At 36.0% G+C, this 18,749-nt stretch overlaps 1 long non-coding RNA gene across 1 annotated transcript in view; it reads right to left on the reverse strand.

The window, feature by feature from the left end:
* Positions 1 to 320: 320 nt before the first annotated feature.
* Positions 321 to 18,749, reverse strand: part of LOC306669965 — a 430,887-nt gene continuing 412,458 nt past the window's right edge. The window contains exon 2 of the long non-coding RNA XR_013766270.1: positions 321 to 603. This is a non-coding gene — a long non-coding RNA (uncharacterized lncRNA). The remainder of the gene's footprint in view (positions 604 to 18,749) is intronic.

Genomic DNA, 18,749 nt, shown 5'->3' on the forward strand with positions numbered 1-18,749 from the left:
TCTGGATCCATTTTTAAATTTTAATTTTAGGAGTGCTCAGTTTTGATATAGACAAAACATGACATCAGACAGCAGGACATACACACAACACAAAATCCAAGGCCTTGTAACTTTATAAGTGAATCTCCATTGCAATGTAACAGATGTTCAAAAACTCTAGTTGAATAAAAAAATAGAACTGATCAAAAAAGTCATGAGCGCAAAAAAAAAAAAAAATGTAGAATTCAAAATAAACAAGAGTCCTGGAAAAATGATTCGGCCGTTAAGTACTTTAGTAAAGCACCATAAAATTTACTTTTGCTGGAATTCAGGTAAGACTCTTTTTGCTTTTTTTTTTCCTTGGGTTTGAGACTGGTCTCCTACTGAGCCTTCAGGCTTTCTCTATTTACATTTCAATGTAAGCCTTGACTGAGATCAGGATCTGAAAGGGGCTAAAATGTTCCAGCAGAAACTTGATGCCTAGGGCATTTTAACCCTTATTCCTGGTTAGTAATCAATTCAGGTTTGGATGCAGAAAATTGTGAAACAATTATCTCCCAATACTTGTGGGGACTGGGGCTACTATATTATACTCCTTAGTAGGGTATGCCACTGATGGTTGGGCTGGTTACTCCCTCCACAGCGGCGTATGTGGGACCTCATGGCAGGAGGACTAGGTGGGCTGGGTGGGGTGAAGTTGGAGGAGGAGGAGGAATTAAGAGGGGGAGAAGAAGGAGGCATTTGTGTTTGCAGGAAGAGCAGAGAAGCGCAAGAAAGAAGAGACTTGAAGATAAGGAATCCCTTTCCATCTGTCTGCTCGCTTGCGCAAGCTGTGTGCCAATATCTTTGGTAGCCACAATCCACCTTCCCATGGAGCAATCTTTCATCCCTGCTACTGAAAACTGCCGCTTCTAGCCTGGGTTGCTCCAAGCAGCTCCGCTGCTGCTTCTTGCTCTTTCGGCCCGACCAGCGGGACAAAAGACACGTACTCTTCAGAAGTTCGTGAAGCAGCTTCCCCTTTATTCAGATAACACACCCTCAATATATAAGCAGTCTCATGCATAAGCAATTGTAACCAGATATGTCCATCCAATTCTGTTAAAGGTCAAGCGCTCACTCGCTCAAGCATACATGTAAAGTATATCTGTCCAAGTGCTAGGCGGCTGAACTGGTTATCATATAGCCAATTGTAAACGCTTCCTGCCTTTCTCCAAGCATAATCAGAACACCGTTTGCTCTCTCCCCGTGGCCATCTTTAGATGCACATGGCGTAACCCTGGGCCCTGGGTTTCACCCACCACACCTGCACAGGCCAATTTGTGATCGGTAGTCATTCCTTCCCAAACTAACATTTTAATATTTATCGGGAAGGCCATACAGGGAGGGGGTAGGTTAGAGTCTGTGAATTCTTGCCCAGTATCATAAAATGGCCACCAGGAAGATTTCCTGCCATCCGGAAGGAGGAGGGTGAGACTTTCATTGGAGTCTGATGTGGCCCCAGAATACAAGATGGCAGCAATGAGCCTCCCTGGGGCGGTAGTGGGCCCTCCCTATGTGTAGAAGCTGGCTGCCCTCGTGGTTCCTCAACCTTGGGAGGGGCGGATGGAGATGGATTGGGCTCCTCATTAAAGGTCTCCCAACGTTGTTTACTATGTGGCAAGTTTCTGGAAGGAGATGCAACTGGAGGAGCTGGTGGTTCTTTAGGCGGCGGCTCTTTGGGGAGAAACTTGGAGCCCCCTTTGGGAGGTCCTGGAGAGAAGCAGGCCTTAAGGACAGATAATGTAGGGCAGACTCCCAATGGGGGACCCTCCCCTAAATTGATTTACCTCTTCTTAACAAGTTGTTCTACACGATCCCATGTGGACCAGTCAAAAAGATTAGCGGCAGGAAGCCAAGGGGCCACCCGAGTAAAGGTGTCCCAGGCTTTTTCCACCTGTGTATCACACCACTATAGGTCCCTACTCTTCAGCATGAGTCTAAGAGCTGAGAGTGCAGGGTCACCGTGTATGGTGTGTGTTTGCCCCATCTTTTCAGGTATGCCTTACCTTGGAACTTGCTTGGCCTGATCTGCCGGTACTTTCGGTTTTGAAACTGCCTCTTCACTTTGGCTGGGGTTCAGCCTTGAGGGGCCTGACGTTGGGCACCAGATGTTGGGGTCTTAAGCCCCCTTGCTCTTCTTGATCAGCGACAAGGGAAGGGGACACTCCCCAACAAGGTCGGACAGGGATAGGTAGGGCCGACTGACTGCCCGCTCCCAGCCCTCCCAGTGGAGGACAATCCGACGTGTCAGGGAGACCCCTCATAGCAGGAACTCGTTTATTGAGGAAATCACACAGCTTTTCTATAGGGTGGGGGCTAGGTGGGAACCAATCAACTTAAAGGTCAGCAAGGCATGGGGGGTTCATGCAGGCGAGAGTCCCATTGTACTATATGGCAAGCACAAGCTGATCATGTTCGTGGAACTGTTGTTAACCAATCCCTGACAGTGGTCCGGTTTATTGTCATGAACCTTTGAAACCGCCTTTGAGCCCTGATTTTGCTCACTTGCCAGGGAGTAAGGAGTCAGCCTGAGTTAGTTAATGTCTCATTAGTCCCAACACACATGGAGACATGCCACGCCTGTGGCGACACAGCAGTTCTCATTTACCTCTAATATTTTCTTTCCTACCTTATTTCCTCTGCTTTCTATTCATCATTCAATAGCATGCTATTTAGTCCAGGTGTTGGAGTAACTTCTATTTTTTACTTTATCATTGATTTTTAGTTTCATTCCATTATGGTCTGTTAGAATGCATGGTAGAATTTCTATCTTTTTGTATTTGATGAGAATTACTTTGTGGCATAACATATGGTTTATTTTACAGAAGGATCCATGTGCTTCTCAGAAGAAAGTGTATTTGCTCAATGGTAGATGAAATACTTTCTATATACATAGATTTAACAGATATATATATATCTGTTAAATCTAAATTATTCATTGTATTATTTAGTTCTATAATTTTTCAGTTTTTGTTTGGAATATCTATCCAGTGGTGAGAGAGGTGTGTTAAAGTCACCCACTATTATTGCATTGTGGTCTATTTGATTCTTGAAATTGAGAAGTGTGTGTTTGATGTACATAAATGATCCATTGTTTGGGGAATATATATTTATGATTGCTATGACTTTTTGGTGTATGATTCCCTTAAACAGTATGAAATGTCCTTCTTTGTGCCTTCTGACTAACTTTGGTTTGAAGTCCACTTTGATATGAGGATGGAAACCCCTGCTTCTTTATGCATTCTATGTGAATGATTTGTTTTTTTTCCCAATTTTTTCACCCTCAGTCTGTGGATGTCTTTTCCTAGGATTGAGTCTCTTGAAAATAGCATATTGTTGGACCTTTCTTAAAAATCCAATCTGCCAGTCTATGTCTTTGGGTTCATGAGTTTATAGGCCATTAACATTCATGGTTATTATTGAGATATGATTTGTATTCACTATCACTTTGGTTTATTTTTGGTTTCTAATAATTTAATTTCTCCTTTGATTGACCTTTCCTTTAGTGTAGTTCCTCCCTTTGCTGATTTTCATTTCCTTCTCATGGAGTATTTTGCTGAGAATGTGAGAATGTTCTGTAATGCAGTATTTCTAATTGTTAATTCTTTTAACTTTTGTTTATCATGGAAGGTTTTTATTTCATTCTCAAATCTATAGCTTAATTTTGCTCTCTAGCATTTTTTAACATGAATGGATGTTAGATTTTATCAAAGGACTTTTCTACATCTGTTGAGATGATCATGTGATTTTAGTCCTTAATTTTGTTTAAGTGATGAATTACATTTTGACTTGTGTATGTTGAACTGAACTTGGATTTGCATAGTTACCTTCTTTATGTGTTTTTGAATGCAGTTTGCTAATTTTTTATTAAGGATTTTTGCATCTATGTTCATTGGTTGGTAGTTTTCTTTCCTTGATATATCTTTGTCTGGTTTTTGTATCAGGATGATACTAGCCTCATAAAAAGCATTTGGGAGCATTTCTTCCCTTTCAATTTTGTGAAATAATTTCAGAAAGACTGGTGTCCATTCTTCTGTAAAGGCCTGGTAGAACTCAAATGAGAATCTATCAGGTCCTGAGATTTTCTTTTTTGGAGGGATTTTTATTTTGCTGTTTCAATTTTATTACTTAATATTGGTATGTTTAGACTTTCTGTATCTTCCTGATTCAATTTTTGCAGGTCACACGTGTCTAGAATTTTGTCAATGTATTCCAGATTTTCTAGTTTATTGGAGCATAAATTTTCAAAATAGGTTCTGAAAGGATTTCAGAAAGGTTTGTGGTATATCTGATTTTGTTGATTTGCTTTTTCTCACTCTTTCTTTTGGCTAAGAATTTGACAATCTTACTTATCTTTTCGAAGTACCAAGTCTTTGTTATATTGATCCTGAGCATTGTTTTCTCAGTTTCAGTGATGTTGGCTCCAATCTTAATTATTTATTGTCTTCTCTTGGTTTGGGGGTTAGTTTGTTCTTTTTTCTGTTGTCTTGAGGTAGAGTATAAGCTTATTTAGTTGATATCGGTCTAATTTCTTAAGGAAGTTGCTCCTATAAATTTTGCTCTTAAAAAAATCTTTCATTCTGTCCCAGAAATTTTTGACATGTTGTATCTCGGTTCTCATTAATTTCTAAGAATTTCTTAATTTCTATTCTCATTTCTTCTCTGATCCATTCTTCATTTAAAAGATTACTATTTGATCTCCATGTCTTTATGTGATTTCTATTATTTTTCTTGCTGTTGATTTCTAGCTTCATTCCATTATGATCTGATAGAATACATGGGTTTATATAAATTATTTTGGATTTGCTAAGATTTAAATTGTGACTTAGAATATGGTCTATTTTGAAAAAAGTTAAATGTGCAACTGAAAAGAAAGTAAATTCTGCTATTTTGGAGTGGAATATTCTCTAGAGATCTGTTAGGTCCATTTGATTTTTGTCTTGTTTAGGTTGGAAATATCTTCATTAATTTTATGTTTTGATGACTTGTCAATAAGCATACATTGAAACTACCTAATATTGTTGTGAGGTCTATGTGGGATTTAATATCATGCAGTATTTTTTTCATGTAATTAGATTCTTTGACATTTTGGGCATAAATGTTTAATATTGTCATATCTTCTTGTTAAATAGTTCCCTTTACTAGAATGTAGTGTCCTTATTTGTCTCTTCTGATTAACTTTTGCTTGAAATCTTCCTTGTTAGATATGAGAATAGCTACTTCTGTTTGCTTTTTTGGCTCATATGCTAGAATTTCTTTTTTTCTTTTTCTTTTTCTTTTTTTTTTTTTTTTTTGGTGCTGTCATTTTACCTTTAGTCTGTATGCCTTTGCCTATGAGTCAGTTTATAACAATTATATAGTTGGGACTTGTTTTTTAATCCTTTCTGCTAATATTCTCTTAATATTAATATTCTCTTTCTGCTAATATTCTCTTAATTGGGGAATTGAGCCCAATTAATATTCAGTGTTAGTATAAATATGTTTGTGGTTTCCTACCATTTATTTTATCCTGTCCTGATTCTCATTCAGTAAATTATTTTTCTATTAAAATTCCTCTGTTTGTGGGCTTTTACAACTGGTTTTAGTTCTTCTATGAGAAGGTTATTTTTGAGTAATCTGTGTAGTGCTGTCTTGGTACTCACAAATTCTTTTAGTTTATTCTTATTGTGTAAAGTTTTTATTTCCCCCTTGATTTTGAAACTGAATTTTACTGGCTATAGTAGTCTGGGCTGACAGTTGTTTTCTGTTAGGGCTTGGAGTATCTCATTCCAGACCCTCCTTGATTTTAGGGGCTGAGCTGAGGAATTAGAATTAAGCCTCATTTGTTTGCCTGTGAATTTGACCTGATGTTCTTCTCTTGTGATTTTTAATATTCTTTCCTCATTTTCTATGTTAGGTATTTGTATTATGATATGTCTCAGTGAGTTTCTTAATTGACTGTGTCCATTTGGGGTCCTATAAGCCTCTTGTGTGTGGATGTCTATCTTGTTTGTGATAATGGGAGTTTTCTGTAACTGTGTCATTGAAAATGTTCTTTATGCCTCTAGATTAGATCTCCATGTTATCTCTTATCCCAATGATTCTCAGGCTTTGATTTTGTAAAGTTTTCCCAGAGTTCTTGTATATTCTAGTCATGTTCTATATATTTTTTACATTTACTACCTTCTGTATACTCAAGGTCATATAGCCTGTCTTCAGTGTCCAAAATTCCACCTTCAAGGGCTGAGGTTTTATTTTCCACACACTCTAATCTGTTAATGATGCCTTCAATTGAGTTTTAAATTTGATTGATCATGTATTTTATATCTAGGAGATCTGTTTTGCTTCCTCTCAGTGCTTTTATTTCCTTAACAAAGTGGTCTTTCATCACCTATAGTTGCTCTCAATTTCTTTCTTAAATCTTTTTATAGTTCACTGAACATTTTGATAATCAGTTTATTATAATATTTCTTGAGTTTTTGTCTACCTCACTATCAATCAGAACCTTTGTAGGGGAATTGTGCATTTTGGGGGGAGATTTGTTTGCCTACTTTCTAGTGTTTTGGAAAGCTTGGCCTTGTGCATCAAATGAGGTGGATTTCTCTCTTTTTTTTTTTTTTTTTTTTTTTTTTAATGTGTCCTATGTGTAATTATCTTATTTGTCCTGGACTTCTTTCTGTTTTTTGATGTATGTATAGGCTCTAAGGAGTGGGACCTGAGTTCCCAATTTTTCCTTCTTGGGTCCTTTTTGTTGCCTTGGGACTTTTGTCTCCCCATTTCTTTGAGTTGGAATAATGTAGGGAATGTTTACTTCAGCAGCAGAATCTCTTACCCGTGAACTTTAAGTGTCCCTGTAGGTACCCACCACACATAGTGTGGGTACAAAATAAACAATAATAATAACTATTACAAACAACAGTGTTAAACCAAATATCCAGATCTTAGTATGATGCCTTCAACATTAATTGCTACCAAAAAAAAAAAAAAAAAAAGAACCAGAAATTGTGGACTCAGTAAACAATTTTCATCAGTGAAAACACTAACCCTGAACTAGCCCTGGCTTTAAAGCAAATCACAGATGTCAACTTTATCACCCACAACAGTAATAATTATACTGGTATGTGTGTGTGCGCACACACACACACAGAAGGAATAAAAGATAAAATAAAATTTAAAAAAATTAAAAATCTAATTTCTTAATGGAGACTGAAGTAAACCTCCCTACTGAGGTGTCCAAAATCATTGACCAGAATGGGTGGTCATTGCTTATCTCACACAATCTTTCTTTCCAATTTTTCTCAAGTTATGTACTTATAAAAGCACGGGGGTGGAGTTTTTAACCCCTTCCTGTTTTTGTGTTGCTTTCTGACATGCCAGTTAGAGTGGCCTAAAATTGAAGCTGTTTGACATAATACTTAACTTCTCTTCTCACCGGTATGAGGTGGGATGAGTTAGGGCATACTGTCAGTTGGTGTTTTGTCCTTTTGGACCAATTCAGTGCATTCCCACTGTATAGATTCTGCAGCATTCTCTGAGGAAATGGCATTAAGGTCTAACTGGTTCTCAGGTCTAATCAGGCTTTGTTGGGTGGTGCTTCTTTGGAGAAACTAGATTTACCCATCCCTAGGGCTAGACAGTAGTCAATCTCTTCTGCAGGTCAGGTTCTTAGGAGCCTTCCAAGAAAGCTAATCAAGGAGAAGGGGAGCCAATCCTCCACTCACTGCTGCCCAGGAGCATGTGCTTCCTATTATTAGTCTCTGAATGTATTCACCTTCATGCATTCAGACTTATAGCCTGCTTCAGCTGGTTACATGAGCCACCAGGCACAAAGGAGAAAAGAGTTGGGCTCTATTTTGCTATTCTGACTCAAATCCCTTTGGGGACAGTCTACTCTACACCCATTTCTCTCCCATTCCATAAGGAACTGCCTAGTTCCCTCAAAAGTCTCCTGCCTGGATATTGTGACTGTGTGTGTGTGTGTGTGTGTGTGTGTGTGTGTGTGTGTCTGTGTGTGTTTGGATCTCCTGGGTCTTGCCGATGCCATGGCAATGTACTTGTCTCCAGATGGCTTCTGCTTCAACTATCCTTGTTCAGTTGAGATATAGAGCACTGTTTTTAAGCACCAGTGCATAGTGCAGCCACTGTGTCAGTTACGTTTTTGATCTCAGGTTTCTCCCTACTAAGAATATATTCTCCTTCCCTTTGTCTGGTGGTGAATTCACACTCATGGCCACATGTGGGTTACAATGTTTTTTTTTTTTTTTTTTGTCTTTGTTTATTGGACCCAAATTTCTGAGTCCTTATGCCATTGTGAGTGTCCAATACTAAATTTTAATAAAATCCTTCTTTTGCTTATCTTGCTGACAAACTGTACACCTGTTGCTTTGGTCTCACCCCTGAGTCAAGTCTCAATATTGACACACTTAAAAATATAAGCTTCAAATAATGCTCCTACCCTACATTTTGAAAGAAAATAAAAGAAAGGAAAAAGAAAAAGAGAGCATGTTTTCCTACAATTATGAATTGAAATATGATAATGACTGAGAATTTATCTAAAATAATGTCAGACACCAAACTACATATAGAGAAGACTCAGAGAACACAAAGCAGGAAAAATGCAGGGAAAAAACCCTATACCGAGGCATGTAATTTTCTAGTTATGTAAAATCAATGATAAAGAAAAATATTATTTGCCAATTATACCTCAACAAATCTAGAAAAATCAATAGATTCTAAGGGAATTATTTTTCCAGTATTAACAAAAATTATATTCCTAACAATCAGGTTTTATTGGGGGAAAAAAGCTTGTTTTAACCTTACCATCTGAGGTAGTGAGTGCCACTTTGTCTCATTTTCAATAAGATTATGTTTTTGGTTCAGGACAGCATAATCCTTTCATATTTTTGTGAAAAAATTGCTTTGTCTTGTTTTGACTGCTAAAGTATAGGTCACATTTCATATTTTCAGGCTTTTACATTAGCAATCATGAGATTATTTTAGCACAATAAAATATTTGGAACATTTTAGTATTTAGGAAATTAATGGTTTTGTCTTCAGCTTAAAAGACAGATCAGTAAATTTAGGTGTGTTTTAAATATATCAGCATCTATAAAGTTTTACACTCTCAAAGCAATGCAAATGATCACACTGTCCAAAGTTGAAGCTAAACTACCTTTACCTAACGTCTTTGAACTAGTCGATCATAAATAATAATAATACTTTAAGAGAAATGCTATTGTACTAGTGGTAGATTTCATATTATCTTCAAATATGATTCTTTGTGATCTTAAGTACTTAAGGAGGAACTTGTACTATTTCTATAATGTATTTTAGAATACAGAAGCAGAAAGAATAATAAAATAGTGGCTAACTCATTCTAGAGAATTTCAACCTCATTCTAATACTAAAACCACACAGATATTATTAGAAAATTATAGATTCCTATATATTATGAACACAGATGCAAAAATTCTCATCAAATAAATCCATGAATATATAAAAACAATTATGACACCATGACCAAATATAATTTACTCCAGGTATGCAAGAGTGATTAAATATTTGAAAATTGATTAATGTAATCCATCATATCAATAGGCTAAAGATGATAACTTATATGATCATATCAATAGATTCAGAAAAAGCATTTGACTAAATGTGGCACCTACTCCATTGTATCAACTCTCAGTAGATGAGGAATAGAGGATAAGTTTCACAACTGGATAAAGAACTTCTATAAAAATCATATAGCAACCATCATATTTAATGATAAGTAACTTTTCCTAAGGTACTACAGCATAGTAGATAAGTAAAAATAGAATAAAATGAAATATATAGAGATTGTGGAGAAATAAAAGTGTTTACAGGTGACATGACATTCTGTATCGAGAACCAGAAAGATTCAACCCCAAACTCCTGGAATAATAAATGATTATATCAATGTTGCAGGGCATAAAGTCAATACACAAAAGTCATCGTATATATGCAAGCAATGAAGGAGTGCAGTTTGAAACCAAAAATATAATATTTGCATTAGAACCTCCAAATTGAAATAAAACACAACATCTCCATAAAGAGATTTTTTAAAAACTTTGTTTGAAGAAATCAAATGATAACTCAATAAATTGAGAGAAATTTCATGTTTATGAATAGAAAAACTATTTGTCAAGATTCAGTTATTCCAAATTTGACCTATAGGTTCAATGTAATATTTCCATAAAAATTTTGGCAAGTTATTGACAAGCTGGTTCTAATATGTATTTTCAAAGGTAGAAGACTAAGAATTGCTCCTATGGTTTAAATATTAGGTGCTCCCCAGGAGCTCATGTATGAAACAAAGGGGTTATAAGAGGTTTAATATAATTATTGCATTAATCCACTAATAGGGATTAAGTGGGTATATTGCATATGTGGCTAGAGGAGGCAGGTGGCTGGGGACATGACTTTGAGGTCTGTATTTTGCCCTTGTTGAGCAGAGCTCTCCCTCTCTCTTTCTTTCTCTGCTTCCTGGTGATATGTCTCCAGCTGCTTTCCTCTGCCACACATTTCTGCCAGGATATTACACTCACCTCAGGTCTGAAGGAATGGAGTCAGTCACCTATGAACGGAGACCTCTGTCTCAAAAAACAAAAACAAAAAAACAAAAAAGTTTTTTGTTTTCTAATTTTTCTTGTCAGGACTTTTGGGTCACAACAGTGAAAATGCTGACTAAATTAATAGTTAACACAACATAGAAGGAGAAGAATAAAGTTGGAGGACTAATAACCTGACTTTTAAGACTTACTATAAAGCTATATTAATCAAGACAGTTTGATATAGGCAAAAAAAATAATGAATGTATCAATAGAACAGAATAAAGATCCCAGAAGTAGACCCACATAAATATATTCATTTGATCTTTGACAAAGGTACAATATAATACAATAGAGCAAAGACTTTTTGTTATTGTTGTTTTCCTTTTTTAAACAAATCATGTTGGATGAACTGAACGTTAAGAGCAAAAAGCAAACACCAAAACAACAACAACAACAACAAAAAACAAAATCCCCACAGATCTTGCACACTTCACAAAAATCAGTTCAAAACGGATCATAAACCTAAACATAAAAAGCAAAGTATAAAACTCCTAGAAATCAACATAAAAGAAAACCTAAATGACATTAGGTATGGCAATGACTTTATTGATAAAACAATGAATGCATGTCTGTGAAAGAAGTAATCAATAAGCAGGATCTCATTAAAATTAAACATTTCTGCTCTACAAAAGATAATGTTGAGAGAATGAGAAGATAAGGCACAGACTGGAAGAAGATATTTGAAGACACATCTGATAAAGCTCTATTATCCCAAATATGTAAAGAACTTTCGAAACTCAGCAGTAAGAAAATAAACAGCTTTATTAAAAAATGATCCAAAGAACTTAAATATTTCATGGTAGTGAATTTTTATAATTTTATGTTTCCATGACATCCATTTAGAATAAGTTTAACTTTCTCTTACTAGAAGCAGGGTTTAGTCACCCTTGACAAACTTTTCAGTTCTACATCATCTTAAAATGGTCCAGGCTGGTGGCCAGAGATAAAAACTTAAAGTCATCTCTTCCACCTAGAAGATTGGGCTCTCAATTTTCCTACCACTGGAATTAAAAGGATCATTCAGGCATTTGCCTAAAAACTTAATATGATGTGGGCCCTGTTCCCCTATATCTTTTGCTATTTACCATGCACTTTTCTTCTTCTTCTTTTTTTTTATTGTAAACAAATTTGATACATGTTGTTGCTCTATTTGTACATGGAGTCAAGGCATACCATTTGTGTAATCATAAATTTACATAGGACAATGTTGTTTGATTCATTCTGTTTTTTTTCCCTTCCTCCCCACCCCTCCCACCCATCTTTTCCCTCTATACAGTTCTTCCTTCCTCCATTCTTACCACCCTCCTTATCCCTAACCATAAACCTAACCCTAACCCTAATGCTAACCCCTCCTACCCCCCATTATATGTCCTCATCCACTTATCAGCGAGATCATTCGTCCTTTAGTTTTTTGAGATTGGCTTATCTCACTTAACATGATATTCTCCAATTCCATCCATTTGCCTGCAAATGCCATAATTTTATCATTCTTCATGGCGGAGTAATATTCCATTGTATATATATGCCACAGTTTCTTTATCCATTCATCAACTGAAGGGCATCTAGGTTGGTTCCACAATCTGGCTATGGTGAATTGAGCAGCAATGAACATTGATGTAGCTGTATCTCTGTAGTATGCTGATTTTAAGTCCTTTGGGCATGGGCCAAGGAGTAGGATAGCTGGGTCAAATGGTGGTTCCATTCCAAGCTTTCCGAAGAATCTCCATACAGCTTGCCAGAGAGGCTGCACTAATTTGCAACCCCACCAGCAATGTATGAGTGTACCTTTCTCCCCACATCCTCGCCAACACCTATTGTTGCTTGTATTCTTGATAATCACCATTCCAATTGGGGTGAGATGGAATCTTAGGGTAGTTTTGATTTGCATTTCTCTTATTACTAGAGATGTTGAAAATTTTTCATATATCTGTTGGTTGCTTGTACATCTTCTTTTGTGAAGTGTCTGTTCATTTCCTTAGCCCATTTGTTGACTGGATTATTTGTATTCTTGGTGTAGAATTTTTTGAGTTTTTCATAGATTCTGGAAATTAGCACTCTATCTGAAGTATGAGTGGCAAAGATATTCTCCCACTCTGTAGGCTCTCTCTTCACATTACTGATACTTTCCTTTGCTGAGAGAAAGTTTTTAGTTTGAATCTCTCCCAGTTGTTGATTCTTGTGCACTTTTCTTCTTTTTGCCTGATTCTTCATTTCTGCCTTAAATCACCCTGGGGCATCCTTTAAGTAAGAATCTTTGAACTTGTTTCTTATTATGGTGGCATATTAAATAAGTGCCCTGAACTTGTAAAAGTGGGAACGATCCTAGGCTGAGTTTTCCTTGCATTGCTGGAAAAACATAAAGACCATCTTTCAGCACCAGTGATGGTAAGGTAATGTTAAACTAGACACGGTAAGACAACAGCCACAAAAGTATTTGCTTCTATAAACAAGTTTTGCATTTGAGGCAATTCCTGGTCATTTGTTGGATAATTGGGCATTAGGTCATCTGCCATGTTAGAGAAGTGTCCTGTTAAAGGCCCACTGAAAATGCCCAAATCAGCTTCTGTTCATTCCCCATTAGGGCAGTGGTAGTAACTGTTCCAATACTGGAACTCCATTTTACCTGGAGGTTCTCAAAACACTCACCAAAAAAGATATACCGATGAAAAGTAAGCATGTGATAAAAAGTCCTACATCTTTTGTCATGAGGAAAATAGAAATGAAAACACAACAAAGTACCACTACATGCCAATTAGAGTCCCAAAATACAGAATACCAATAATACCAAATGCTGGTGAGAACGAGGAACAACAGGAACTCTCATTCATTGTTAGCTGTAATGCAAAATGATAGAGCCACTTGGTAGTTTCTTATGAAACAACAAACTCTCACTATATGATTCAGCATTTGAACTACTTGTTATATTCTTTTTTCAAAGCAAATGAAAACTTATATCTACCTCAATACATGTAGAAGGCTCTTTATAGAAGCTTTCTATGTAATTGCCCAAATTTTGGAAGCAACCAATAAATATTCAGTAGGTGAATGAATATAAAGTTGTGTTTCCATACAATGGAAATGATCTATCAAGCCACGAATGATGAAGTAAAGACTTACATATTACTTAGCAAAAGGAAGAGAGTCTGAAAAGTTACACACTGTATGATTTCAACTACATGATATTCTGGAAAAGGCAAAACCATGGAGATAGTAAAAAGTTCTGTGATTGCTAGGGGATTTGGGGGAATATAGAGATGAGTAAATGGAGCACCAAGGGTATTTAGGGATGTGATACTACTCTGTACAATATTATAAAGATGGATAATTGTCATTGTACTTTTGACCAAACATACAGGACGCCCTACATGGAAAGTGAACTCTAATGCAACCTGTGGACGTTGGCTACAATGATGCATTGTTGTGGGTGGTAACAAAGTACCAAACTGGTGGGGGACATTGACAATGCAGAAGGTTATGCATGAGTGGGAACAAGGTATATATGGGAATTCTTTGCATCTTACACTGAATTTTGCTGTGAATCCAGAACTTCTCTTTAAAAAAATAAAATTTGTGAAGAAAAAATATAGGAAGGATTTCAGCAATGATTTCTTATCAAAATCAAAACAAAGCCAAAATTCCTCAAAACAGAACGACCATAAAATATAAATTCCAAAGAGAAAGGGTTTTCTCCACAAAGGAATTAGAAAATTTGTAAAAGAAAACTTCTATAGTAGCTAATATCTGTTCTATTACCTCTTTCAACCACTACTGTTACTTTCCCATTCAATAGGCAAAAGGGTTAAAGCTTGGATGATACTTTGATGCTAGTTTTATCTGTGTTTCTGCACAGGTACTAAGAAAAGGAAAAGGAACTTACTTTCTTGCTCATATTTTACACATACACATACACACTCTAGATAGAAAAGATATCTACATTGCTTAATATATTTGGGTACAAAATAATGAACTGTAAAAATAATTTGCATAAAGTTGTTAACATCAGTTAATTTATCATAAAATATAAAAATAACTTGTTTTTTCTTCAATTTTCCATTAAGTAAACATATTATTCAGAAAGTAGTTCTTACAGGTTCACATTATATAACAGTATTCACTAGAGAGATTTTTCTCATCAATAAAGTTGAACATATTCTCTACTTTCCTCTTTTCTCATAGGGGTTGATTTTGAAGAGTTCCAGTGTTTTAGTCAGCTTTTTTGTTGTTGTGATCAAAAGACCTGACAACATAGAGGAGGGAAATTTTATTTGGGCTCCACAGTTTCAGAGGTCTCAGACCATAGATGATCAACTCCATAGCTCAGGGCCTGAAGTGATACAGAGCATCATGGCAGAAGGGCGTGGTGGAGGAAAGAAACTCAGGACATGGTATTCAGGAAGCAAAAAGATCTCCCCTCATCAGGGATAAAATATCAACCACAAAGGCATGCCCCAGTGATGCACATTCTCTGGCCAATCTTCACCTTATAGTTATATCTAGTTAATCCATATCAGTGGATATTTTTGTTATTTTTCTTCTGTTATTCTTTCCCACCTGAGCTGCTGGATCTGGTGTTCATCCTTTCTTTCTAATTCATGAAGTGGCATCCTTGGGTGTTTCATCAGGACTATTTCTTGTAGAGACCATTGCCTTTTATTTTTTGACACAGACAAGTTGATTGTTAATATCATTAAATAAAACTATTCAGTAGAGCATTATTATGTTGCATTATTAGTAAATTATAATCATTTTAACCATTACCTTTCCTAAAAATTTATCATTTATAATTATATTACCAAATGTATACATATATTATGTATATATGTGTATACGTATATATACATATATATAGGTATACACACGCTCATGACACTGAGCATATTTAACAAGTATTTTATGAATATATTTTTGTCTTTCTTGGAAACTATTTTTAAAGCTTTATTTGGCTTTTGTTGTTATTCCTCAAAATCAAATTGTCACATTGAAACACAGAATTGTAGTAAGTGGATTCAATCACATAGTAAGCAATTCAAATAAAACCTGTGGTGATTTATATGGTAACTATAACATCTCTGGACTGCATATATTTCTCACCTACCATCTCTACCAAAATTAAGAATTAATTTTTATTTTCATTTTTTGTTACCTCAATTAGTTTTCTCCTTATCTGTTATGATGTGCTAAAATGTTGTACTGTGGAAAATTATTGCAAGTGAAGTAAAAAATTGTAAATGCAAATCTTCCATGTACTACTTACTAGCCATTTACCATCCTTAAGTTTTGGTGCTTATAAGAATAGCACATAATCCTTAAAAAAATGGCCAAATCCATACAATGGTACTATCTTTTTAAAAAAAATTTATAAAAATAATATCATTTTTAAAGTGAAAGTTTTGGAAATATTTGTTAAAAGAAAATTAGGAATAGAGGATCCAAAAGCAAAAGACAATGATTATCTTTGAGTACTAAGAAAATTTCAAACTCTGTTCACAATTGTCTGGAGAACTTCATTTAGATACAGATGTCTGTAATTCACTCTAGTTCTACTAAATCTTAATTATTTTTTAAAATTTGTTTTAATTTAGTTATATATGATAATAGAATGCATTTTGACACATCATACATAAATGGAGTATATCTTCTCGTTCTTCTGATTGTACATGATGTAGAATCACACAGGTCATGTAGCCATGTATTTATATAGGGTAATAATGTCCAATTCATTCTACTATTCATCCTAACTGCATTACCCCTCCCCATCCTTCACTCCCATTTGCCTAATCCAAAGCACCTCAATTCTTCCCTAGAAGGCCCCACCCCACTTATTGTAAACTAGCATCTACATATCAGAGAAAATATTCAGCCTTTGGTTTTCTGAGATTGGCTTATTTTGCTTAGTATGATATTCTTCAGCTCCATCCACTTACTGGCAAATGCCATATTTCATTCTTCTTTAAGTCTGAGTAATATTCCATTATGCATATGTACCACATTTTCTTTATCCGTTCACTTGTTGGGCACTAGGTTGGTTCCATAGTTTAGTTATTGTGAATTGAGCTGCTATAAATATTGATGTGGCTGCATGACTATACTATTCTGATTTTAAATTCTTTGGGTATAAACAGAGGAGTGGGATAACTGGGTCAAATGGTGGTTCCATTCCAAGTTTTCTGGGGAATTTCTACAATGATTTCCATAATGGTTGCACCAATTTGCAGTTCCAACAGCAAAATATATAAGCATATATTTTCCTCCACATCCTTGTCAACATTTATTGTTGCTATTGTTGCTTATATTCTTGATAATTACTAATTACTATTCTGACTAGAGTGAGATGAAATCTTAGAGTAGTTCTCATTTGAATTTCTGAAATTGCAAAAGATGTTAAACATTTTTTCGTGTATTGATCAAATATATATCTTCTAGTGTGAAGTGTCTGTGCAGTTCTTTAGCACATTAACTGACTGGGGTGTTTGTGGGATTTTGGCATTGTTTTTTGAGTTCTTTATGAATCCTGGAGATTAGTTTTCTATCTGAGGTGAGGTAGTTAAGATTTTCTCTTATCCTGTAGGCTATCTCTTCAAATTATTGATTGTTTCTTTTCCTGAGAAGAAGCTTTATAGTTTAAATCCATCCTATTTATTGATTATTGATTTTGTTTATTGTTAAGGAAGTCAGGTTCTAAGTTGACATGGTGAAAATTTGGGCCTACTTTTTCTTCTGTTAGGCAGAGTGTTTTTGTTCTAGTGCCTAAGTCTTTGATCCACATTGAGATTTGTGTAAGGTGAGAGATTGGGGTTTAATTTCATTTTCTTACATATGAATTTCCAGTTTTCCCAGCACCATCATTTGTTGAATAGCTTATTTTTTCTCCAGTATTAGTTTTTGGCACCTTTTGTCTAGGATAAGATAATTGTATTATGTGGGTTTATCTCTATGACTTCTATTCCATACCATTGGTCTGCACATCTGTTTTTGTGCCTGTACCATGCTGTTTTTATTACTTTTGCTCTGAAGTAGAGTCTAAGGTCTTGTATTGTGATGCCTCCTGCTTTACTCTTCTTGCTAAGAATTGCTTTGGTTATTCTGGGTCTCTTATTTTTCCAAATGAATTTATAATTGTTTTTTCTAGTTCTATGAAGAATGTCATTGGGATTTTAATGGGAATCACATTATCTCTAACACTTTTGGTACTATGGTCATTTTGACAATATTAATTCTGCCTATCCAGGGTAATGGGAGGTCTTTCCATCTTCTGAGGTCCTCTTTAATTTCTTTCTTTAGTGTTCTATAGTTTTCATCATAGAGGTCTTTCACCTCTTTTGTTAGATTGATTCCCAAATGTTCATTTAAGCTATTGTGAATGGAGTAGTTTTCCTAATTTCTCTTTCACTGATGTATATGAATGCATTTGATTTATGGATGTTGATTTTATACCTGCCTATTTTGCTGAATTCATTTATTATTTCTAATTGTTTTCTAGTGGAAATTTTTGGATCTTCTGATATAAAATCATGTCATCAACCAATAGTGATAGTTTGAGTTCTTCTTTTCCTATTTGTATCCTTTTAATTTCTTCTTCTGTCTAATTGCTCTGGCTCGAGTTTCAAAGGTTATGTTGAATAGAAGTGGCAAAAGAGGGGAGATCCAAGATGGTGGACTAGAGGGAGGCTGCGTTCCTTGTCGCTCCGCAAGGCTGGATTCAAGCAGAGGATATCTGTTTCTTGGTGAGGCAGTTTTTGCTGCTTATTGATCCCCTGCTCTTTACCCCATTTGTCTGCTGTGATCACCTGCACTCTGCCAGCATATCACGCCTTTTTTGAGAGCAGATTGCTCACTGTCAGGCGTCTACCATCCACCATTTGCCTGCCTCTCGCCTGTCCATCGCCTGCCTTACCCCTATCCATCACCCAACACTCGAGGTTCACCTCCCAATCCTCCGACAGCTGCCAGCAGACTGACAGCAGACCACCAGCAGAGAACCAGCTGCCTGCTGCTGCCTGGAAGTTCACTGTTACAGTACCTGCAGGTTTGATTACATGTGGCTGCCGCCATTTTGAGACAACAGCCAGGCCCTGTAAGACCCCTGGCCAGACTGACTGAGCCCCGTCTCCAGGATCC

The sequence above is a fragment of the Sciurus vulgaris genome, assembly GCF_902686455.1.
Source record: "Sciurus vulgaris genome assembly, chromosome: 9".
Taxonomy (NCBI): Eukaryota; Metazoa; Chordata; class Mammalia; order Rodentia; family Sciuridae; genus Sciurus; species Sciurus vulgaris.